We start from the raw sequence: 25,055 nt of genomic DNA on the forward strand, positions 1-25,055 counted from the left end.
CCGGGGCCTCGGCGTCTGTTCCGCGGAGAATGTCTTCAGCCGGAGCGGCACATAGACTGGCCGGTGGAAAATCAGTGAGTACGCGATGGGGTCCGTTCGCTCTCTCCTGGCTGACGTCGGAAGCCAAGGGTCTTTTCTTAAAAGCACAGGACGCGGCGGCCTCAGAGGAAGGCGTGTGTGAGGGCTGTCACACACGCAAAAGAGTGCCCTCTTTTGCACTCTCTTCCAAACCTGTGACCTGCAGGGGGGCCACGCTGACAAGTCAGTTCCTCAGGCCTCTCCCAGGCCACTCAAGGGCAACCAGGAAGAAGAAAGGCCAGTTCTGAAAAAGGGAGCGACTCCCTCACGCCCAGGGCACCCATCCCCACTGCGTGGCTGTGGCCCACCTGCAGGCCGTGCACCACACCCCCACGCACGCGCAGTCTCTCTGTGGCGTCCGAGTTCACGGCCCAGTTTCAGCAGAACAGAAGAGCTTTGGCATTTCCTCAAGCCACCAACTGAGATTGAACTTGATCTGGATACAAAAACACAAAACGAAAAAAAAGCTCTACTGAGAGCAGCTTTTAGGGGGAGAGCGGGGGGCAGAGCCCTGTCTGGAGCCCCCTCCGTGCCTCGGAACCCAGCACGTGACAGCTCAGGCTCTGGGCAGCGTTGGCTTCTGAGCCAGGGGCCACAACAGGGCGTCACGGTCGTCATTTATGGCCGTTGCAGGTATAGTGGCAGAAAATCACCATCGCGTCTAGATGAAATGGCAGAACGGGTTGATAACAAAACCACACGCTTTCTGGTACCCGATAAAAAGGATTCAAACGCTAAGAAAACAGGCGAACTTCACTTTAACAACAGAGACGGATCCCTTGCCTACCTGTACTCCCAATGCCAGAAATACCAATTAATATCAAAAGATAGGGAACTGATTTGTCCTTAACCTGCTTGTACTCGCAATGCCAGAAAGGCCGGTTAATATCAAAGATAGGAAACTGATTTGCTTCTTAATGACTTTAAGCATCATTCTTAAAGGGCCAAGAACAAGGTTACGTAAAGATGATATAATAGTAATACATGTATTAGTTCTTCTTACTGTACAAATGTATTAGTTCTTGCGATCGTAGCTGTGCTAACATACGGTTTTATTAAGGTGTTTTAAAGCTAAACCTGGTACTATGTTTAATATATTTAAAATAAAATAAATATATTTAATTATTTAAACACTAAATATATTTTAAATATTTAAATATGTTAAGTTTGTATCTTTGCCATGGCGTATACTAATTTTATGAGCGAAAGATATTTCGTTGCCACAATCCCAGCTAAATAAATGATAGAACAACACAAAAGGCCACACACCAAGGAAATAGCCTGGAAAACACAAACTCCCACCAGATTCTCAAACACAAGTCCTCCCACGAAGGGACAGCTGTGTTAGTCTGCAGACGCTCGTGGCCGGTGAGCAATAAAAGGAAGGAGCACCCCAGGACACCAGTAAGCACATTTCCAGAACTCGCCTTTGGGTCACCCCCCGCCTCCCTCTCGCCGGTGCTGCCCTTTTGTCCTGAGTCTGCACATCACAGCCTCTAGTCACAACCTCCTGTTCCTGAGTGCAAAGTAAATGGAGATCTTCTTGTCTACCTGTGAAACCCGTTGCCAGGAGGACAGAGAGGGCCTTCTTTGTCTCCATATGGCACTCGGAACTGCCACGTGCATCATCCCTGCACGGGGCAGGGTGAGGCTGGCAGGTGGACACCGATTTGCTAGCTAGCGGGCTTCGCAAAGGAAAGCGTTGCTTTCGATGTTATTTGTGCCGGGGTCAACGCTGTCCGCTCTTCGTGAGTTCCCGCGCTAGGAAATCGCGCGGTTGCACCCACACCTGCCCGTGGGGTATCGTTTCCAGCAGCCTGCCTGTTTCTGAGATGTTCTATTTCTCGACAATACCAAATCGATAACCTAATTTGCGGCAACGTACCACATCACAGCATTTTGTATCACACTTCCGAGAGCTAGCAGCCTGAAATCTTGACAATTGAAGCCCCGTACCAACTCCTGACATTCGGATCTTTGCCAGTGAGAAATAGGATAATCAGGCTTTTTGTTACAGAACACGGCGCCTGTCCTTCCTACTTCTGTCAATAGGCCCGTCACTTAGGTTGTGACCTTTGTCACTGTTACCTTACCTTCTTCCTCTCCTGTGTGGCTGACAGCATCTCATCAGGCACCAAGTCCTGTGACTTTTCAGGGCGTCTTCCTCTTCTCTATTCCACCTACCTGCAGTGGCGTCCTCCTCCTGCTGAGATCGGTCACCGCATACCTGGGCTTTCCCTGTCCCTTCCCAGTCCTGCCACCGTCTCGGGGCTCTCCCCGCTCCGGCTCGTTCTACTTCAAACACCACCTGACTGGTCTTCATACGATCCTCGTTCTTCATTCTGATAGCCTGCTTAGAAGTTTCCAGTGCCCAGTCTCCCTGATCTTGCTTTCCAAGCTCGCTCTGTGTCATCCACGCAGGGAGGGATCAGACTCGTCATACGCCCTCGACCACCACACCGATGCCTCACACCACACCTCCACACCTCTGTCCAGGTGCGGTGCCTCACCAGGGGTCTGCTTCCCGAACTTTCTCTTTATCAGACTGTACCCATCCTTCAAGCTCTGCCCAAATCCAACCTTTTCCATGAAACTGCTCCCAAACATCCCTGCCCACAAAGATTTCTCTCTCTGAACTTCTCCTGTCCACTGGCTCTCCAGACATAATCTGTGCCTTTAAAATAGCCTTTCTAGGGGTGACTGGGTGGCTCAGTCCATTAAGCATCCGACTCTTAATTTTGCCTCAGGTCATGGTCTCACGGTTCATGAGTTCGAGCCCCACATCTGGCTCTGTGCTGACAGCAGGGAGCCTGCTGGGGATTCTCTCTCTCTCTCTCTCTCTCTCTCTCTCTCTCTCTCTCTCTCAAAATAAATAAACATTAAAAACTAAAAATAAAATAAATTAGCCTTTCCATCTTTATTTGTCACTCATATCCATGGATATACCCATATAGAAACACAGTCATCTGTGTGCACACATATATTTTCCTTACGTAATTGCTGTCATATAAATATTGTTACATAAAATATTGTTACATGATTTGGTTTTGCTAGACACTACCAGTATACGTTGGAGATCTGTCCCTATGATACATATGGGAAAACGGGTGGCTATTTCCTTTTCGTATGTCTTTATTTTTCCGGACTGTCTCCAATCATCATGTGCAAACTTTGTCATGACATGAAAACACGTGCTTTTCAGACCACAAAACAAGGGGACAAGGAGAAGATACCAACAAGAGGGATCACACCTCAACTTTCTACCCGGTAAGGAAAAAAAAGAATTTCAATGATGATAAGAATGAGTAATTGGAGAGCACAAAACTGTATCACCTTTGAAATTCAAAGATTTTCATAGAAGAACTAAGGACAGCTTATCTACCACAATACTCATATTTTCGTTCAATATACATTTAAGCACCTGCTAGACCCAAAGACCCTAGAGTGTGCATCTGAACCAGAAATCAACTGTCTCCAATCCTTGCTCTAGGCTGACATCTTATAGAAGTCTGCAGTGATGACCTTACATATGTGTGTGTTTCCTTCCTTGAAACCCCCATTGCACAGAAAATATACCTTGGAAAGGTCATTTGACCATATCAACCTATGACCTATCAACCACAGAGTTATAGATAAAGAGTTTACATGAAACATGTGTAACTTGACTTGAATGTCTAAAACATGATATTTGGGACCTAAAATGCTTCTGACTTTTTACAGCATCTTCATAGCTATTAATTCATGTTACAGCCACAACATCCTTTGCAGTAGGTAAGCTTTCTGCAGTCTATGGATAGAAAAACAAGCATGAGGTGGTCCCGGGACTTGCCTGAACTCAGCGTGCTAGCGAGGCAATGATAGAAAACTGGCTTCTAATGTCATGTCTTTCCCCTGAGCAGAGTCAAGGAACAAAACTTTGTGTTGACCAGAAAAATTCGCTCCTGGTACCGGAACCAACTTTAACATTCGAACAGAGATATAAATAAGTCGTATGGCAAGGACCTGGTGCCCAGGGATCTCTGTTGCATGGCCACGGTCACAAGGCACCACTGAACGTTCCAGTTCGTCTTTCCCCTGGTGAATCTGGGTCACTAGGAACCAGAAAGCACATTTGTTCAAGCACATTCCATTTGATAAGCACAAATAAATGTATTCAGTCGCCTATATTCTAAAACTCTCCAAGCAACACCACCATCACATAAATAAAAGAAGCCAAGCTGGAAACACACCTATAACTTCAGGCTCGTGCGATGTTTTGTAAAATACTGATTTTAATATCTGCTCAAATGCAGAGAATGAGTGGGAGTAGGGGACACACACACACACACACACACACACACACATACACACACAAAGACCATCTGTTACTTATTTAAGCCATTCTTAGACAAGAATATATTACTTTTCAGGGGAAAAATATTGTTCTTTCCAGAGGAATAGGAATGTGATATAAACAATGAGATGAGATAAAGCTGTTTATATCAAAGGGTGAATCAGATTATAACACTGAAAAATAGTACACATTTCCTGTTATTGCTGCTATAAGTAAAACAGTATTTGAAAGACAAATTGCCATGTTACTATTCTTGAAAATCCCAGGCTCTTCTATAAGTAATGACATCTTGGTAGACATGAGACCAACCGAGTGCAGACATATCTCCATCTACATAATTTAAGGGGGGGAAAAAATCAAATGTTTCTCCTTCAGAAAAGAGAACATGTTTTCCTTTAAAACGTAAGGAATCTACACAAGCTTAAATTTAAGGCAAACAAAAGCCACAAACAGGGAAGGGAAGACATAAGCATCAAGGATGCTCCCAGGGGACTGGATGCACAGCCCCGGCTCTGGAGACCGTGTTTGGGGCATGAGTGCCAGGCAGTGACCCAGCAGGTCCCCAGATTGGACGTGCTCCCAGCTGTGCACAAGCCCCAGGAGCCTCGACGACCACAGCTTTAACAAGACACAGGACAGAGGACACTGACATCCTCACCTCGGGCAGTGGGCACAGCACATTGCCCACGTCGACCACACAGGGACACACACGTCGTAGGTATTTACCACCCACCCCACCACTGGCTCCCACGCGGGGCGGGCATCCACGGAAAGCAGCCTGGGTCTCAGCATGGACAGACAGCGGCTCTCAGCGACAGGCCCCTGCCTCACTCCCACGCCACCGTATCTGGAAGCTCTAATCCCACCTCTTAGCAACTCCGATCCCACCTCTTAGCAACTCCGATCTCCCGAAAGCAAGGAGCAATTACAGCAACAAAACTGGGATGTCTACAGGTCTCGAACATCCAGCGAGAAGTTGGCTCCCAGCCCTGCCCTCTCTGGCGGCCAATGGGGAAGCATCTGTGTCCCAAAGTCACAGCCAACTTTGAAGGGCAGGCTAACAGTGGATCTAAATCCTTGCAACATAAAGCTGGCCTTCTTGGAATAGTTCTTACAAGTTTGAGTCTAGAGATGTCCTCCAGAGAGGGGTAGAGAGAGAAATACCTATCTCTGCTCCTACCCCCTTCCCTGATTGGCCTGTCTCCCTTGCTATGGTGCCTAGACTGTCCCCAGTGAGGCCGTGAGAGGTCTCAAGAGGACTTTGGGAGGCTCCCCAATGTCGCCCAGAGTGTCCACCTCTCTGCTTGAGGAGCCTCGGTGCCACGGGGGACGTGTGGCCACCTCCGGGCCGTGGGGGGAGAACAGTGTTAAGAACTTGGTAGCAGTCCCGTATTCCATCTACATCACATCTCCTCTGGCCCTTCAGCAGCTCACGTCTCTTCCCTTGATCCCCAATCTCACTGTCCCTTCTGTTTGTGCCCCTCTTGGGAGACAATGCCTCATGGTGGAAAGACGCGCAAAGGAAACAATCGGCAATCCAGAGGTCGTCCAGACTCAGGGTTGAATAATCAGCTCGATCACATCAATCGCTCAACCTCAGGCAAAGTTTAACCTCTGTGTCTCCACCTGTCCAACGTGACAATAATGCTATGTGCTTCCCACATTTGTTACGATAATTAAATGAAATAATGAGCCTATGGTGCTTGGTATTTGGTTGATGCTTGTTCAATAGTTGTCTTTTTTTTTTTTTCCCCTCCCTCACTGCCCTTTCTCTCCCCCCTTCCTGACTGAAACTGGATCGGGGGAAAAACAAATGAACGAGTTATGGAAAAATCAGAGAATTTCAGACCCAGAAAGTCATGGAAGGCTCGTACAATCCAATGTGCTTATTTTAAAATAATAGATGAGGGCATTGAGGCTCAGAAAAGTGAAAGAACTTTCTGGAGGCCACACACCAGGTACATGGGCAGTTCACGACCCCGTGAACAAACCAAACGGAGAGAGGTGTGTGGCTACCATTTCTGCGTTCTCTCTGATCCATATTTCATTCAGAAAACATAATTCTATGACTAAAAAAAAAAAAGCCTAAATGATTTTTATTGAAATTCTTCAAAACTGGGGTCATTAATCAGTTTACACTTCTAACCCGTAAGTTCATATCTTTAAAATGGTTTGCCCAATTTTTAAATGATTTCGTTATTTTTGAGGGGGGAGGGGGCGCTTGAGCGGGGGAGGGGCACAGAGAGAGGGGGACAGAGGATCCGAAGTGGGTTCGGCGCTGACAGCAGACAGCCCGATGCGGAGCTCGAACTCACGAACTAAGAGATCGTGACCTGAGCCAAAGTCAGATGCTCAACCGAAGGAGCCACCCAGGCGCCCCGGTTTACCTGCTTTTACAATCCCTCCCAAAACATCCAAAGAGTCGAATGCACATATTTCCTATCTGTCAAACCACAAGTATCTGGCCACGCTCTGGTTTTCCTCTACCAGCTCCTGAGCCCCGCACTGGAGCCAACCCAGGGCTGCCCTCTGCGGCCCACCAGGCTCCCGGGTTTTCTGCCTGCCCCACAACATTGAGGCCGGCTGGCCCTTGTCTCTGTAGGATGGGACACGGTGACTTGATAAGACAATCCATGCTGGGGTGAGGGCTGAGTGGAGGCTGCTCAACTCACCCCTCACACTTCTCCGTGGTTTTAGGTAAAATGTCTCACTTAGCGGTGACTCGTGACAGTGTGCCATCGCCGTTTCTCCGAGGGGCTTTCTCCGGAGAAGAACGTCTGTGTGTGTGTGTGTGTGTGTGTGTGTGTGTGTAGGGAGGACGGGGTGCTTTCTTTGTTCCCAAAGCCCTGGAAGAGGCTTCTCTGACTACAGCATCTGGACCCCTGTCTGAGTCAAGCCCCATAGTCATGAATTCTTTCTTCAACACCATTCATAAAAACAAGCATGCGTGACTAACCATGAGGTGAGGCAGTGACACAGTTGATGGGACTTATCTCATCTACCCAGCGTGTCAGCTCCATGTCGAAGGGGGAGACTTTGGGCACCAAATCCCCGGCTGGAAAAAGATAAAGAGCTTAAAGCAGCAAGCATTTATGTATGGGTGGCTCTGGGATCCGTCTGAAACCAGCACCCTTGAGCAGCTCCCCGAGCCCCACTTGGCCAAATTCTTAGCCTAAAAAGGACGGAATTGGTTCTGTGCTCTTCCTGCCCTCAGAGGGTCTGCAAAGCCAAAGCCCCACATTGGTTAAAGGCCCCTCCCCACCCTTATAAGTGCAATTCTGAAAATTATTCTTAATTAATTAATTAACTTATTTATTTATTTATATTTGAGAGAGCACAGGAGAAAGAGAAAGAGACAGAGAGTCACAAGCAGGCCCCATGCTCTGTGTGGAGCCCCACAGGGGGGCTCGATCCCACGACTCTGGGATCGTGACCTGAGCTGAAATCAACCACCAATTGAGCCCCTTGAAAATTTTTTTAAACTTTTTTTTAATGTTTATTCATTATTGGGAGATAGAGACAGAGCATGAGCAGGGGAGCGGCAGAGAGAGGGGGAGACACAGAATCCGAAGCAGGCTCCAGGCTCCGAGCTGTCCGCACAGAGCCTGACGCGGGGTTCAAACTCACCAACTGCGAGATCGTGACCTGAGCCGAAGTCGGATGCCCAACCGACTGAGCCACCCAGGCGCCCCCGAAAATTATTTTTAAATGCATGATGCAAGGGACGGGGTATTTCTTGCTGTAAGATGTTAAACCCGCCCGTCAAATATGCATTCATTTGTTCATTCAGTCTTTAGCCAATCACTCAAAGCACAGGTGTATAATGGATCATCTATGGATTTGGGGTCAGAAAGACCGAAGGCAGAATGTTAGCTCCACTATTTCCCATTTGAATACTCTGCTCTCTGACCCTAGGAAAACTCTTTCAGTATCTGAGCCTCAGTATCATCGCGTAGTAAAAATTAGGGAAATAAGGGGCGCCTGGGGGGGCTCAGTCAGTTAAGCATCCAACTCTGATTTCGGCTCAGGTCGTGATCTCACGGTTCAGGAGTTCAAGCCCCTCGTCGGGCTCCGTGCTGGCAGGTGGAGCCTACTTGGGATTGTCTCTCTCTCTCCCTCTCTTTGTGCCCCTCCCCCACCTCTCTCTCAAAATAAATACAATAAACTTAGGAAAATAATGCCAACCTCACAGGTTCGTGGTGAAGATTAATCCAGATTAACCATAACCCGTGCGGAGTGCTCCACACACAGCAGCGACTGGGTAGGAGAAAGCGCCTCGCCACCGACTTCCAACCTAAGGGCATCAGCTATCAGTTCGCATCAGATCAAGGTCCAGGCCAACGTTGTGGGCAACGTCGCCATTGGATGTACGGAAATCCACGTTCCTCCCGCATGCGGCTCTCCCGATCGCTGCTTTGCTATGCCCAACTTCTTGGCATTTTCCCGAGTCCCCCACCACAAGGCTGCTTCTGGTTTCTCACCTCGTCTCTGGACCTTCTAATCAGTTCCAGACAAACCACCTCATCCAACTGCCCCGCAGCTGAGCAGTGACGCCATCCTGGGTTGGGACCACCGCCTGGTTCTCAGCACAGCTGGTCAAGGGAGTGTGCTCACAGGCAAAGAGCGTGAGACAGCGCGGCGGGGCAGGACGGCATCCTCAGGAACCTGTCACCCTGTGGAACTGGACAATGAATCTACGAGATCATTTACCTCCAACTTTCTCGTTTTTAGGAAGGAACAAGGCTTAAGTTTACACATAGTTACACAGCGAGTTAAATGGCTAGATTTCCTCCTTTCTCTGCTACTCAGAAGTAAATTCTTGCTTGGTTGTCCCCCAAACTATCCCCACACTTCAAAAGATTAAGTGCTTATATCAAAAATACCACATATTCCCCTCAAACAACTCCATGATTTCCTGATTACCCACAATAGGTTCCCAATGGTCACGAAACAGCATTTTCCATTTTGACAACTGATACTTCGTGGAGGCCAACTTCCACTTTAGGAATTCGAGTCTAGTTAGCACCTGCCCGTCCAGAAGCCACAAGCTGGCACACCCTCACCCTTCTGCCCCCCGGGGGCTCCTGAAGTGACTCTGTAGCAGACAGTCTCCATGCCTGCACGTCTCAGGTGTTGAGTGAAGAAGCATCCAAGAGTCTGCCCCACGTCTATCTACACCCTGAAATCCAGTAGTTTCTTTTCTGAAAATAATACACGGCTGTGGTTAAAGATAAATTCAAATAGCACAGGAGCACAGTGTATTAGTCGGGGTCCTTCAGAAAAACAGAAGCAACGAGACACATATCTGTTTGGAGAGACAGAGTGATTTTAAAGAATTGGCTCACGTGATCACGGGACTGGCAAGCCTACAGTCGGTAGGTCAGGCTGGCAGGTCCGAAGTTCAGGCAGGATCTCGGTGCTGTGGGCTTGAGGCAAAATTCCTTCTCCTGGAAAGCTCAGTATTGGCTCTTGAGGCCTTCCGCTGATGGGATGAGCTCAGAGTAAGGGGACGACTGCTTTACTGAAAGTCAACAGGTTGAAAGTGTTCATCACATCTGAAAACTATGTTCACAGCAACATCTCGAGCGTGTTTCCAGGGACGGAGTCGGCTCTGTTGGCATCTAAAGGTCCAGTTTGGAAGAAAGCCCTTGACTTTAAGCCTGATAGTCGTTCGATCTTTGCTTTTTGCCAGGCTGTGTGGCCGTCTCGTGTATGGCCAGCGGCTCTGTGATGTGGGTGCTATTAACAAACCCATGGAGCTACAAAGGAAAGGTATTAAGATCCTTTCCACCGAACACATCTGATGACAAGAAACCCTCAATCTGCAGATGGGAAAACAAAACCACGTGACCTGTTTTTATTGGGGAATTAGAGGCAGAACAGCTTGAGAAAAGATCCAGAGGTAGCGGTGCCCGGGTGGCTCAGTTGGTTAAATGCCCAGCTTCGACTCGGGTCATGATCGCGAGGTCCGTGGGGTCGAGCCCCGTGTCGGGCCCTGTGCCGCCAGCTCGGAGCCTGGAGCCTGCTTCGGATTCTGTGTCTCCCTCCCTCTCTGCACCTCCCCCGCTGTCTCTCTCTCTCTCTCTCTCAAAAATAAATAAACATTAAACAAATTTTGAAAGAGAAGATTCAGAGGCATTCTCGGTGCAAATTTTATTTAAGGCACCACAAGTCTAGAACCCTTGAGCAACACCAGAGGGACCTACTCTGGGTTGTGTTTTCCTCGCCTCCCTATACAGACAGCAATATTCCTATTTTAAATTATTTATTATGTTGTGTTCCCAATTAAGCTATAATGTGACAGGCAAGCTACTTTACAAGGCAATAAAAAAAATAATCATGCTCCCCAGTGAGTAAACTACAAGGCCAAAAGGTGAGTTGTTTATATCCACGAGAGAACCGTTTCACGGCGGTGAAAAATGGTGGTCACGTCTTCTCGTTGTTGCTACAAGTAAAAACAGCCATAGAGGAGAACAAGATCAACCAGTTACCTGGCTCCTTGAAAGCACCTATTTTTGGAACAATGACAAAGCCGTGTTTGCACAGGGAGCAAAAAACGATTGATAGAAGGGGTGAAAGGAACCCAGTCCTGCCCCAAATTAGGGCCCCCGGGCGTAGACTGAAACGTTGGAAGGTTCAGGAGCAGAAAAGGCTCTCCCTGAGTATGTGAATGGCCGGGAAATGCACTAGTAGATGAACCTGACTTGAGAGACCCATCTTCTTAACAAGATGAACGAATCGTATCTTAATTTCAGGTTAGCGCGTCTACGAAAAACTAGAATGATGTTAAGGGCCCTGCCTTGTCGCCAGGGTGGTTTATGGGAGGCCTGAGGGGCTACATATGGCCACCAGAAGGGAGCCGGTCTCCAAACAAAAACAAAACCCACTGAAAGCCCTCAGCCTCCAGGAACGCCAGAGTGACCACCTGCCGAGAGGCTTCGTACGTTGCAGCTGGAAGTGGCTGGTGACAGGTGAGCCCCAGGGGTGAGAGAGGGGACCGGGGTGGGAGGGGGGGCATGCCGTCACAGCTGTCTTCTGCCCGCACCCCGGGGGGTGGCACAGGCTGTCTGTGCTGCGAGTCTGTGTATCCGAGGAGGCTGCAAGAGGCAGGAGGGAAGGGAGAGGAGGAGAAAGCATATGGACTTTCCACGGACTGAGCCAGGTCCGGAAGCCAGGAGAGAAGTGCCCTCCTTCCAGGCGTCGGATGCAGTCGCTCCGAGAAAGGACCTTCTTCTCCATCCTGTTACTCACTCGGCGTCCTCACTGCCAAGAACCGCGCCCGCCGAGCAGCGCCCTCCGTGCCATTCGCTGCCTGCAGCGATGACTCAGCGCGTCTCCGCAAGTTGTACTTTTCAGCCTCAAAGGCAAGGAGTCCTACCAGCCCCTCGCTCCGTTAAATTCTGTCTCTTGCTGTCGCGTCTTGGTCCATTGGGGCTGTCATCACAAAATACCATAGTCTGGGGGCTGAAGTAACAACCGTTTATTTCCCAGAGTCCTGGAGGCTGCAAGTCGGAGATCGGGTGCTGGCAGACGCAGGGTCTGGCGAACTCCCTTCCTTGTTTGCAGATGGCTGCTTCGCTGCCGTGGCCTCACGTGACAGGGAGACGGAGATCTCGTGTCCCTTCTCCTTTCAAAAGGCCACTAATGGCGTCACAAGGATCGCACTCCTAACCTCATCTGACGGTACTCACCTCTCAAAGGCCCTTCCTCCAAACAGCATCACCTTGGGGGTGAGGGCACAAACGTATGAATGGGGGCGGGTGCATAGGGGACGGTCTCCCACGACGGCCACCATCCATTCTCTACCCCTCTGGCAGCCTATGCTGCTCCTCAAGCCGGAGGAAAACCCTTGTCCCTCTCCCCTTGGGTTCCCACTGGTCTCGGACAGTGCCGCAAGCGACCAAATGTGGCAACAGTGGTGCCGTGCCTGTGCCGAGGCCAGCCTTCCAGCTTTCTTCAGCCTGCTGCTTGGAAGCCCGTCTCCATGCCGGAAGGCCGACTACTCCCAAGTCAGCAAGTGGTGAAAAGCTCAAGCTGGCTCATGTGGCGAGAAAGGGGCACCGCGGAGCCAGCCGCGTGAGCAAAGCCTGTTTGGACCTTCCAGCTCAGCCCCAACGGTCCGCCGAGCGGAGGAAAAAGTGAGACCCACCGACGGCACGAGGAGTAGCATCGTGAGCCCTGCCCGAATTCCTAACCCACCATGTGCTTTCAAGCACTCAACCTTAAGGTCCACAGGTCTGCAGCAGTCGAGCGTTAAAACACACAGAAAGGTTAAAACATGTGTTCGAAGAAAAGCCATCCGGCAGCCACATAACCAGGACTCACAGAAGCTGAGGCTGTCTGGGTGTTTCTTACATCTCAAAAACTTCCTGCGTCCCTTTCAGTGGGTCTCCGTTCACAGTCTTTGAACAAGCGGCAGGTTTTTGTGTTTTGGGCGGGGGGTGGGGGGTGGGGGTGGTTTCATGTTATTTTGAGAGCGTGAGGGGCAGAGAGAGAGAACCCCAAGCAGGCTCTGCGCTGTCAGCCCAGAGCCCAGTGCGGGGCTCGCACTCACAACGTCAGATCATGACCTGAACCAAAGCCAAGAGCTGGACGCGTAACCACGGGAGCCACCCAGGCGCCCCAAGGGTCAGGTGTTCAGTCACCCCTGGGGTCAGAGTGCTAAAGCAAGGCCAACTTGTAGATTGCTGTTCAGCTTGAGGATGGCTGACTTTGGATCAGAAGCAAATCCTCGGCTGTCACCTGGGGCACGGAATCACACTCTTACAACCTTGCCGGATACCGGAGAGCTGGGACTGTGTTCTTCCCTCTGGAACATCCCACCTCTCGGTCTCTTTAGGCTAACCTGACTGCACCAGGCCAGAACCCCGGGGTGGGCCGGGGACCCTGCTTGCTCTCATATCCGTGTGGATCCCCCACAGTTTCGGGGGACACTGTATGTAGGTCACAGAGACAAATGGGAACGGAGAGGAACACAGCTCTCGCCTCCAACAACCCAATACCGTTGCCTTCCATGTGCTAAAGAGATTTTCGGCTTTTCCACAGTTTGGAGGAGTGGTTATTACCATAGGACACTTTCCTCAGTCTTCAGTAAATTTCTGGATTCAATTTGCGAGTTTGGATATGGATGTGAATATTTTCCTGCCACTGGGAAAACAAATGAAGCCTGAGACTTGCTGGGAATGGCTGGGACTCCAAAGGAATCCCTCTACTAACACGCAGTGCAAATTAGAAGCCAGAATAACGCCTCATCATTATAGCCCCGCCGACAACTAGTGCTTTGGGATCTTTTTGATTTGGGGTTTCTCCTTGGAAGAGCCATGCCCCCTGGATGATTCCTCATGATCCTTCCCACGTCGGATATGTATCTTGCCCTATTAAAGAAATGCAACCCACCCCCACCCCCACCCCCAGACAACTCTCTCATTTCCTAAGACACCTGCAGAATGAAATTCATCGCAAGGGGTGGAACATGGACCTTGGGTAATTAACACACTGCAGGGGCCAGTGCTTTCCAGTAGGTGTTCTCGGGCTAAAAAGTCAGTTCACAGCATTAAAAATTGAACGGTCATGCAGAAACTGCTGCTGATTCATCACGAGCAGCCCCCCAACTGCCCCATCACCTCATGAAGTTTCATTTTTCTGGTCAAAAGCACCAGGGAGAGTGGTGATTTCACAGACTGTCCTGAGAAGAAAATAGAAGAAATTCACTCCCACCCCCGAAAAATGTGGCTTTTCCCGGATGGAACTCATTGTGCAAAACAGCATGAAAGTAAAGACACTTTGGGCAAATTCGATGTAATGTTTACAAAATGCATTTATTAAACAGACTTTCTCCGATTGAAAATTTCCATTGCGGGCCCGGAAAAAGAACAAGGTCGGTTTCTATTAAATAAGCCTATTTTATGCAAACTTCCATGTCAAGTCAGCCGAAAACAGTTATAAAAGCATTCAGAGACGGAGGACCAGCCTGCGCCCCGGACAAAACCGTGAACTTGGTGAACTCCCTCTCTGGCACCTCCGGCTTCCCTTTATCAGCCCATTTCTTCCCTACCCCGGGGGGACTTTGCTACTTGGTTCTCAAAAGGGTCATTCAGTGTGCCCCTGCCACCGATTCGAATGCCAGAACCCCACACCAGGCATAGACTGCAGAAAGTGAATTCAAGCCAAGGACTTTTCTCCCCCTCAGTTGTAGAAGAAATGTTTTCTCCAACTAAAGGGAAGGTGTTGGGGTGCAGGGGGAGCCTCCCTGGCCCCCACATTACATCCTGGAAGACGATGCTTAGTCTTCTCACGTGGAGACCAGCTCGAGTACAGAGAAGCGTGTAGGTGTTTTTCCGGGATAACATAGAGCAGTGGTTGATGAACGGTGAACTCTCTGGAACTTCAGATTTTACAGGTATTTTCTTAAAGGACACTAAGAATACAGCTACTGTCCTGGGGGAGGGAAGGGAGTTCTGGGGCTTCAAAAGTGGCAGGTTTTTCAACTGAAAATGTCGTGAGGTAATGCAACTTTAAAAAAGAACATTATGGTCCCACCAAAGAACTGATAGAGAAATAGTAGGTCAATTAGACAGAAGAAAAGTAGTCAAACATAATGTGCAGAATTTTAAAATAATACTGGGGGCACCTGGGTGGCTCAGTCGGTTAAGCGCCCCACTTTGGCTCAGGTCATGATCTCACGGTTCATGGGTTCAAGCCCCAAATTGGGCTCTATGCTCACAGCATGGAGCCTGATTGAGACTCTCTCTCTCTGTCCCTCTGGGCCTTCCTTGCACATTCTCTCTCTCTCTCTCTCTCTCTCTCTCTCTCTCTCTCTCAAAATAAATATAAACAAACTTTAAAAAAAAGTTTCTCTCCCTCTGCCCCTCCACCCTGCTCATGTGCACTCTCTCTAAAATATATATATATTTTTTTAATTTAAAAAGTAATTTTAGAATTAATATATGCCCATTGCTTTTCCCAACTCAGAAAATACAGGAATTTTTAATGTTTATTTATTTTTGAGAGAGACAGAGACACAGTGTTAGTGGCGGAGGGGCAGAGAGAGAGGGGGACACAGAATCTGAAACGGGCTCCAGGCTCCGAGCTGTCAGCACAGAGCCCGACGCGGGGCTGGAACTCAAAAACTGGGAGATCATGATATGAGCCGAAGTCGGACGCTCAACTGACTGAGCCACCCAGGTGTCCCAGAAAATACAGAAATTGTTAAAGAAATTTTTTAAATAGGGGTGCCTGGGTGGCTCAGTCGGTGGTTACGGGTTGAACTCTTGGTTTCGGCTCAGGTCATGAGCTCACAGATCATGGGATTGAGCCCGGTGTCAGGCTGTGGGCTGACAGTACAGAGCCTGCTTGGGATTCTCTCTCCCTCTCTCTCTCTCCACCCCTCCCTCCTCTCTCTCAAAATAAATACACATTAAAAAAAAAAGCACAAAAAAATTAAAAACGATGATCCTGGAAATAGATGTTATACATGCAAGTACTACTCATATATATACACGTAGATACAGAGATAGGTAGATAACGTAGAGCTTTCCTGCATTTACCAAACCAAGTGAAGAGAGTGAGGTTAGTTGTGAAGGTCTGTGGAGAAGTTGATATTGGAGAGGATATTCTTTTTTTTTTTTTTTTTTAATGTTTAGTTTTGAGAGAGAGGGAGCGTGCGACCAGGAGAGGGGCAGACAGAGAAGGGACAGAGGACCTAAAGCAGAGTCTGAGCTGTCAGCACAGAGCCCGATGCGGGGCTCGAGCTCACAAACCGTGAGATCGGGACCTGAGCCGAAGTGGGACAGCCAACCCAACCGACTGAGCCACGCGGGCGCCCCTCGAGTGGATCTTCTTACTGTGGTGTCATTCCATCCGTTCATTCAACAAAGCATCGTCCCAGGCAGCGCGAGGTCTATCAGCTGCCCCAGGTAATGAGACACAGCCTTGCCCTCAAGATATTGTCACTCTGTCGTGGAGGGCAGACGCGATCACAGCTCTCTGGTGTGATCTACTCTCACTAGACAGGGGTACAAACATACTGTTGTGCTGACCCTTCCCAGTCGAGCACACAAGCGTCCCCAGGTGCTTTCACGCACCGGATCCAGCGAGGAGCCTGCGGGCGGACCCAGGATCCGGTGCACCGCTTACTTAAGTCACACTCACACACGCCCTCATCGCTCCCAAAGCACCCAGTCCAGGACCAGATGCTTAGGCACGTAGGTGGCTCCAGCTTCAGGCAAAATGGTTGCTGCGAGTTTTGCAAAATCATGCCAGCTCGGTCTCTCCTCTCCCCCGGCAGGCTTGTCCAGGCATTCCGCCCTCTCTCCGGCGTCCCCCACGTTGAAATGGGGGCTACTGCAGGGAGCTCAGTCCCCTCCCTCCCAAAGACCTGTGGCCTCCTAATGAAAACCCCTGCCTCCTTTGCCAGGCATTATAGACGCCAAAGGGAAGTGCAGCCTTTGCTAAGACAGAGGAAAAAGAAATCTGAAAAGATGATTCAGCGATCCGGCACCCCCTCACATACCCAAGCTGGGAGGGATTTGCATCACCCCCACATGGCCAAAGGCAGGAAGTCAAATGACTTGTTTTTTCCATAATTGGGAACATCCCAGATGTGTAGGAGATAGGCGATGTTTTTTGTGCTTGAATCTCACCAGCATGCTACATACACACACGATTAAGTCCTTATAATAATGACACGTGTTACACGGAAAAGCACGAGGTAATGTGGACGTATCCACCAGAACTCTAAACTAGTATGCGGGTGGGGGCGGTGGTGGAAAACTGGGGTACAGAAGAAGGCTTTCCCAGGGGGATGATGGCAGGCTAAGGCTGCTGGGTGAATACGAGTTCGCCAGGTAAGTGGACAGGCAGGGACAGGTGTGCATGAGGGTCCATGGCCCAAAGGAGCTAGCTCGCCCAGGGAGACCCAGAGGTGACAGTGACCCAAGGTCAGGATGGAGGGGGGCCACCAGGTCCTGGTGGTACGCAGGGACTCCCCAGTGCAGACCAACGAGAGGCATGTGTTCGTGCAGAGCCCACGAGAAGGCGTGGAAAGCATCTTCCGGAAGGACAGGTCGACAGCACAGGACAACGTCTCCACTGGCCAAGGCAGTAGAAAATCATGAAGCGTGTTGGTGGACCAAGCTGATCTTCCCAGAGCAGCCCTGGTCTGACTTCTTGTCCTGTCCCCTTTTACTACAGAAAACATGCCGGGTCACTACTCTCCCCTGATTCGCAGGGGTTACAGCACCACCACCCATAACAAAGCGTCTATACGCATAAGGGGAAGAATGAGGGAACAGAAAAGCAAATGGGGTAACATGTTAAGAATAAGTGAATCTGGGTTGATTCGTTTCCTATTGCAGCTGTGACCAATTAGCACAACTTTAGTGGTTTGAAACAACACAAATGTATTCTCTTGAGGTCCTGGAGGCCACAAGTGTGAGGTCGGTCTCGGTGAGCTGAAGTCAGGGGGCGGCAGGGCGGGGTGCCCCGGCAGGGGGAGGGGAGATTCCCTGGCCCTCTCCTTGGCTCATGGCCCCTTCCTCTAGCTTCAAAGTACGTCACCCAGGGAGGGTCCTGCTTCTTTCGTCAACTTCTCTTTATAGTCAAATCTCCCTTGCCCTCCCTCTTATAAGGGCATTTCCAAAACCGGTAGGGACCCACGTGGATCATGCAGGATAACCCCCCATGCAAAGTCCTAGAGGCAAGGGGGAGCCTTCAGGGGGGGAGCCTCTTTCTGCCCTACAAGCTGACACTCTCTGCTTCCAGGCAGTATAACCTGGTAGGTATGATTCATCCTACCACCCCAAGAACAGGCAGTATGGGAGCCCTGATACCCTTTTTTTTTTGGTAAATTTTCCATCCATCTGAAATTATTTTAGAATAAAATGTTCTGGGGGTGGGAGGGGGGGCGCCTGGGTGGCTCAGTCAGTTAAGCGTCTGACTCCTGATTTGGGCTCAGGTCGTGATCTCATGGTCATGAGATCAAGCCCCGCATTGGGTTCTGCGCAGACAGCGTGGTATCTGCTTGGGATTCTCTCTCCCTCTCTCTCTGTCCCTCTCCTCCTTGCTCACTCTCTCTCTCTCTCTCTCAAAATAAAGAAATAAACTTTAAAAAAAATGTTTTTAAAAGATGAACATGTTTGGAAATAAATTATAATAAATTATAAGATCCCTCTAGTCAAGGGCGTCAGCGTCCCTTGATGCAATGTCTTCGACCCTCTTCCCCCTCTGTTCCGTGAAAATATTTATTAAATCATACCTGCCCAACAGCATCTTGATTCCAACACCCACACGCTTGATTTTATTTTAAAGGCAAACGCTGACACGTGATCCCCCCCACTGCTATCTTTTTTAAAGGCTGAGAAAAATCCTTAAGTTTTCCCAGGCCTGAAATTTATAAATTTGACCTTGTCAGAGAAGGCATGCTTCTACAATCTTACGAAGACTGTAGTAATTGAAGATGTAAGAAATCATCTTGGGGGCTTTTATTTTCCTGAACATTCTTGCCTGCACGGGGGACAATCCAGCACAATGGTGAACGTCCCCTTGCATCAGCTCCGGGTCTCTGCTCACCGCCACCCGGGCGCACAGGCAGGCGGTTTGAGCTTCCCTGGGGCTGTTGCTCCAGTAACTTGGGACTTTTTGGTTGTCCCTGGGCTCCAGCCCCTCATGTTTACACGGGAAAGCCTCTCCTTCCTCCCAGGCTCTGTCCTTTCATTTCGATCAATTGTTCACCCAGGGGGCACCTGGGTGGCTCAGTCGGTTGAACATTGGCTTCGGCTCAGGTCATGATCTCACAGTTCACGAGTTCAAGCCCCACATCGGGCTTGCTGCTGTGGGAGCAGAGTCCGCTCTGGATCCTGTCTCTCTCTCTCTCCTCCCCTCCCCTGCTTGTGCTCTCTCCCCCTCTGTCAAATATAAATAACCAGTAAAAAAAAAAAAAAGAGAGAGAGAGAGAGACAGAAGGGTCTGAGAACTGTACAGATGTTAGTTTGTTTATTTAAATAAATAAATACATTGTCCAGGAACCGTACCTACTGTATTATTGTATTATTACCATCCTGTTATCATGACTGATCTTAAGGTTTTTGTGTGGTGGGAAGGAGGAAAACAGGTGCATGAGCCAGGGGTCCAAAGAGCTAAGGGGCCTCGGTCAGGATTTTGCAACCCTCCCTGTACCCCAGCACAACCGACCGGCGGACCCAGAGGACAACCCTCCCTGTACCCCAGCACAACTGACCGTGGGACCCAGAGGATATTCCTGTTGCAGATACACAAGCAACAGCTGTCGGCAGGGGGGCGGGGAGGGGGGGGGGTGGGGAGAAAGATCTGGAAAACCAGGCGAGGCTCAGAAGTTTCCCTAAGCTTCAGTTGCCGTGGATTGGGCAGGATGGCCTGGAGCCCCGGCTAAGACAGTTTCTCAAGTGGATATAAAGCTAAATTCAGGTTTTAGGGCAACAGCTCCATTCTAGGGAGGGGCCTGGAAAACTCATAACAAAACATTTGAAAACCTATACAAGCAATTTCCTGAAAAAAGTTATTTGAGTCACCAAAAAAAAAAAAAAAAAAGGCAGCGGGGGTGGACTTTGGACTTCCATTCGGACTTTGAAAGAATCGCTAAACAAATAAGGGATATTAAACGTAGAGTAATAAAGCTGGTTTGCAACTTGTGCCTTGACCATATTTCTGTAAGAAAAGGAAGTCCTGGAGATTGTCGTCTCGGCTATTTTCATTGAATAAGAACTGCTTTCCAGTGTTTCGAGCACTGGGCAGAGCAGCAGATTACGGTTCAAAGCCTTTTTCCAGAATATCCACAGAACCACCTTGCCTCTCAAAGGTTATTTGCTCGTCTGAATTACAACCCCTTCGGGGTCCACCCCACAAATTTCCTTTCCTATGGTCTTCCCCACAATCAGGTCAGGGGGAAAAAAAACATGATATGCCTCTGTGTGTTTCAATATGTTATCTTGTCTTTCCAGTATGCTCCAGACTGAATGTTTGCATCCTCCCCGAATTCATGCGTTGAAATCCTAACCCTCAATGTGATTGGTGTTCCCGGGAGATGGGAGCTTTGGGAGGTGATGGGGTAGTGAGGTAGAGCCCTCAAGAATGGAATCAGTGCCTTTAGAAAAGACCCCAGAGAGCTCCCTCCCTCGGCCCTCCCACCTGGTGAGGACACTGGGAGAAGACACCATCTGGTTCTGTGAACCAGGAATCGTGTCCTCGCCAGACGCTGGATGGGCCAGCACCTAGACCTCAGGCTTCCAGCCCCCAGAACTGCAAGAATTAAATTCCCGTTGTTTACAAGCCCCAGTCTGTAGGATTTCGTTACAGCAGCCTGAATGAAGACAAATTCCTTCATAACAATTTTGCTCATTTACCCGACGAAAGGTACCCTGGTGACGGCTCCACCTGCTCCAGATGTTTCCCCACAGATATTTTAGGAGGGACCTGTCACCGTGATGACTAGGTTACTATAAATACAACAGCACCGTCAGCAAAAAAAAGAACAAAGTTCGCACTTTCCCTTTGGCAGACGTCGCCATCCAGATCTCTGTCACCTTCTATTTCACAGAACGATAGAGGAGGCTCATTTCTTCAGTCTTCGGTGCGTCCTTATCTTATGCTGGGTCTAAGGAACACTTGGGGGACCAGAGTGATTGTAACCTCCTACCTCTTCCGCCTTCCTCTCTCTTCTCAGATCAAAATCACAGTCTCTGCAGTTAACTGGCTGGCTCCCCCAACACGTTTCCTGATTATCCCCTACTGACCTTCGGGACTTTCAGCAAGGTGCCTGCAAGCAGGGGGTAGGTTCTGGCTTTATCTGATCCTGTGTCAGGACAAGTAATGACGGCGCCCTCTTTGATTTCAGCTGCTTTCAAACCTCACCAAAGGAGGACTTGAATCCCTCCAGATTACTCTCCGGCTTCCCTATCCTCCTTCATCTCCAAACGCAAAACCCTCAGATTGCCTCCCCTTCTCCTCCTCCTCCTCCTCCCCCTCCTCCTCCCCCTCCTCCTCCTCCTCCTCCTCCTCCTTCCCATAAAAGAGAAAAAGATCTCAGGTTGCTTCACGGACAACGGGGGACCCTGTTGTTATAGATGTGCGTGAATATTAAGGAGCCTAGATTTAGCGTGTTAACAACCACATCTAAGAGACGACATTAACGTTTCACAGAAAAGGGGCTGTTTTCCAAACCGGCTTACACTGACCTGAAGAAGTACTGGGAATTTTCAATTTTGAGGTTTCTGGCCGCAGTGAGGAGGCCCACCGTGGCCCACTCTGCCTGGGTGCGCTGTCTCATGAGATCTGTGTGGGGGGGTTCCTCGGCGACATCGAATGACACTCCCTGGCAGCCTCTTGAAAAACGGCTGTTGTGTACTTTCACTGGGAAGAGCCATTGAAAGCAAAACTTGATGCTGAAATACGGACAAATCTACAATTAACTACTCAAAACACAAGTTGAGTTTGCCACCAAGAAACAATGGACGTGCACAGAGATTTTAAATCGGACATCCACTACGCCTAAAGACACACATCTAAGCTTGCGAAATTCAAAATAGCGCTTGCTCAAACTTTACCAGATTTGAGAGCAGGCTGGCTCCCTCGGTGGCCGCGAGGGACATCCGGTCCATACCTCTCTCCCAGCCTCTGGTGGTTTCCTGGCAATCTTTGGTGTCCCTTGGCTTGCGGAAGCTTCACCCCCATCTCTGTCTGCAGACACGTGTCTGTGTCCAAGTTTGTCCTCTGTACAAGGACACCAATCATATTGGCTCAGAGAGACCCGCCCCCCTCCCCCCCCCCCACTGCAGTGTGACCTCATCTCAACCGATTACATCTGCCAGGACCCTATTTCCAAAGATGGTCACATTCTAGGGTAATGAGGCTCAGGAATCCAGCATCTGAAATCGGAGGGAACACAATGCAATCTGTGACACACCGCAATGTTGCCTCTTCCTCGGAGACACTTAGAAAAAGAGGCCAATTGTGCCACCTAGGTTGCTAGAACTTTCCAGTCAGCCTCCGCCCCCTGCACCCTGTGGGCCCCTCCACGGGGCTTATCCTCCTAAGCAGGACTCCGTCTCTGTACCCCACTTGAATGGTCCCCCACGTTAAAACCAGCTTTCCACAGCTGATAACGGACACTGCTTGTTTTTGAGACGGCCTGGACGGCAAACCCGTCCTCCCCGATTTCTTTACTCCAAAGAGTGAGCATCTCATGGCTGCAAAGGGCCGGGGCCGGCGTCCCTGGCAACCTCCAAACCAGAGGCCACAGGTCACCACCGAGGCTCAGCACCAGCTTCCGGCCCCGAGGCCACGCCCACCAGCCTGACCACTGCATCCGGCCCTCCTTCCGTCTATCTCCTCTCCTCAAATCATCTTCCCAGCTCTCCCCAGTTTCTGAAATACGCCCCCCACCTGCCCAGGTAAACTGGTCAACCCTTAAAATTCACGGCACGAGGTATCCCTGACGTCACCGTGTTCCCTTTTGTGAGAAACCCAGGCAGCTTGGCATTTTTCTTTTTCAAATGCCTCCCTTGGGGGCAGGCTGTGACCCGGAACCCTATATGTAGGACTCTCAGTATCCAGAAACTTCTAACCCTCAAAGAGAATTCTAACCTCAGAGCTTCAAGAAAGAGTCAGCCACTAATAAAACCACTATATTCTGCTCCCTTGTTAGTGTAAAATGTCAGGGTCACCGACTAAATTCATAAAAATTCCTTTATTATCAACTAAGATTGTTCTCAGAAATGGGATATCGTTATTAAGAAGCTATCTTATAGGGGAACTTCGGTGGTGGGGGTTGGGGGCATGACCCAAACATCCTTTTGTGCATTAACCATCGAGAGGTCTCTCAGTTAGAAACGAATTTATTGTATTTCTTGATATTTGATTTGCCCTTCCTATTTTAAAACAGCACATCTTTCTGAAAACGTTCTTTTACATCCCAAATACTGCTCGGAGGGAACAGTAGATATTCAGTCGTCTGTCTTAATCAGCCTGATCCCTCTCGCTTTTCTATCTGCCCAGAAAATTCCAAGGTCAGCCCCCTCAGCACCGGCCAGCTGGTGTTGTGTCTGGGCCATCAGAACGTTGGGTCACCGTCTTCTTTCACTACGCATCACCCTGTAATCCTGAAGGCTCACCAGGCTCCTGGGTTACCCTGATGCTTGTTGAGGACCAAGATCACTGCAGCAAGGAGGCTGTTTGCGGGGGGCGGGGGGGCACAACGATGGGGGAGCACAGCCACCCCCTAAGCCTGAGCACAGGTTTGCTCCCCGCTTTTTTCGATGTGACGCTGTCCTGCTTAAGGCACACGGCAAACCAAACCTGTAGAACTACTCTGGATCAGGAATCAGAACTCAGCAGCAGTTTTAAGTAATTTGGAAATCACTTTCAGCTCCTCCTTTGCCTTCAACAACAACAAAAAACCCACACATTTTAAAATGTAAAAAGAGGGGCGTCCGCGTGGCTCGGTTGATTAAGCGTCCGACTTCGGCTCAGATCATGATCTCACGGTTCGTGGGTCCGAGCCCCGCGTCGGGCTCTGCGCTGACAGCTCGGAGCCTGGAGCCTGCTTCCGATTCTGTCTCCCTCTCTCTCTGCACCACCCCCCCCCCCGCCCCCGCCCTCTGCTTGCCTTCTGTCTCGGTCTCTCAAAAATAAACATGAAAGAAAAATTAAAACGCAAAAAGAAATTCCAAGGATGGCAGCGCACTCCCTTTCCAATTAATTGTATTTATAATAAGATGATATATTTGCATTTATTTTCCCCTAAATAAACACACACGTGATTAAATTCCGATGAAATCATATGTAAGGCAGAGAGAACGCGTGTATACTCAAATGCATGCAGGCACACATACACTTTGTTTGAATCATTCAAAATAAAATAAAATATGCTTGGGGTAAAGTCACCTTAAGAGTAAAAAATCAAATTGAAAAAAGGCAAAGTTAATAACCTGGCTCACGGCTATCAAAAAACAGTGGTGTCTTTGTAACAAATGGTCCTTTTTCAGTGGCCAGAGATAATTTCTAAGTGCTTATTACCCATCTGAGCATGCAAATTTTAAATACCTTGCTCTATTATATCCATTCTATGACATCAATTCTTTCAGCAATTTCCTTGTAAAATTAGATTTGTTCTCCTGCTCTTTCCCGCAAAGCACTGAACCAAGAACAGTGGTGATCTCAATTGCCTTTCATGCCAGATTTAACCTTATGATACATGCATTAAATACAGATTAACATCTTGTCTCGGAGAAACTCGCATTTAGCAGACCGGCCAAAGTTTCATTAAAATATAAATCAGTATACAATTCATGAAAAGAAAACTAGGCAGGTAGGGAATCTGTGCTCTTCCTTCGAGGAAAACACACCGCTCTGCCTAGTCCCTGTGCACACAGCTAAGCTAGGCTTTTCTTTTCTTTTCTTTTCTTTTCTTTTAAGCTTATTTATTTTGAGAGAGACAGAGAGAGCACACATATGTGCGTGCAAGAAGGAAGCGGCAGAGGGAGAGGGAGAGAGAGAATCCCAAGCAGCCTCCACACTGCCAATTCAGAGTCAGACATGGGGATCGAACTCACAGACTGTGAGATCGTGACCTGAAGAGTCGGACGCTCAACCAATTGAGCCACCCAGGCGCCCC

The 25,055-nt window shown here is 49.2% G+C and overlaps 1 long non-coding RNA gene across 1 annotated transcript in view; it reads right to left on the reverse strand.

The window, feature by feature from the left end:
• LOC123384901 overlaps positions 1-22,164 on the reverse strand; it is a 35,722-nt gene extending 13,558 nt beyond the window's left edge. Inside the window, exons 1-2 of the long non-coding RNA XR_006596634.1 lie at positions 21,988-22,164; positions 21,619-21,825 (exon numbers count right to left, since the gene is read on the reverse strand). This is a non-coding gene — a long non-coding RNA (uncharacterized LOC123384901). The remainder of the gene's footprint in view (positions 1-21,618; positions 21,826-21,987) is intronic.
• Between the last annotated feature and the right edge of the window lie 2,891 nt (positions 22,165-25,055).

This window comes from Felis catus, chromosome A1 (genome assembly GCF_018350175.1).
Source record: "Felis catus isolate Fca126 chromosome A1, F.catus_Fca126_mat1.0, whole genome shotgun sequence".
NCBI classification, from domain to species: Eukaryota; Metazoa; Chordata; class Mammalia; order Carnivora; family Felidae; genus Felis; species Felis catus.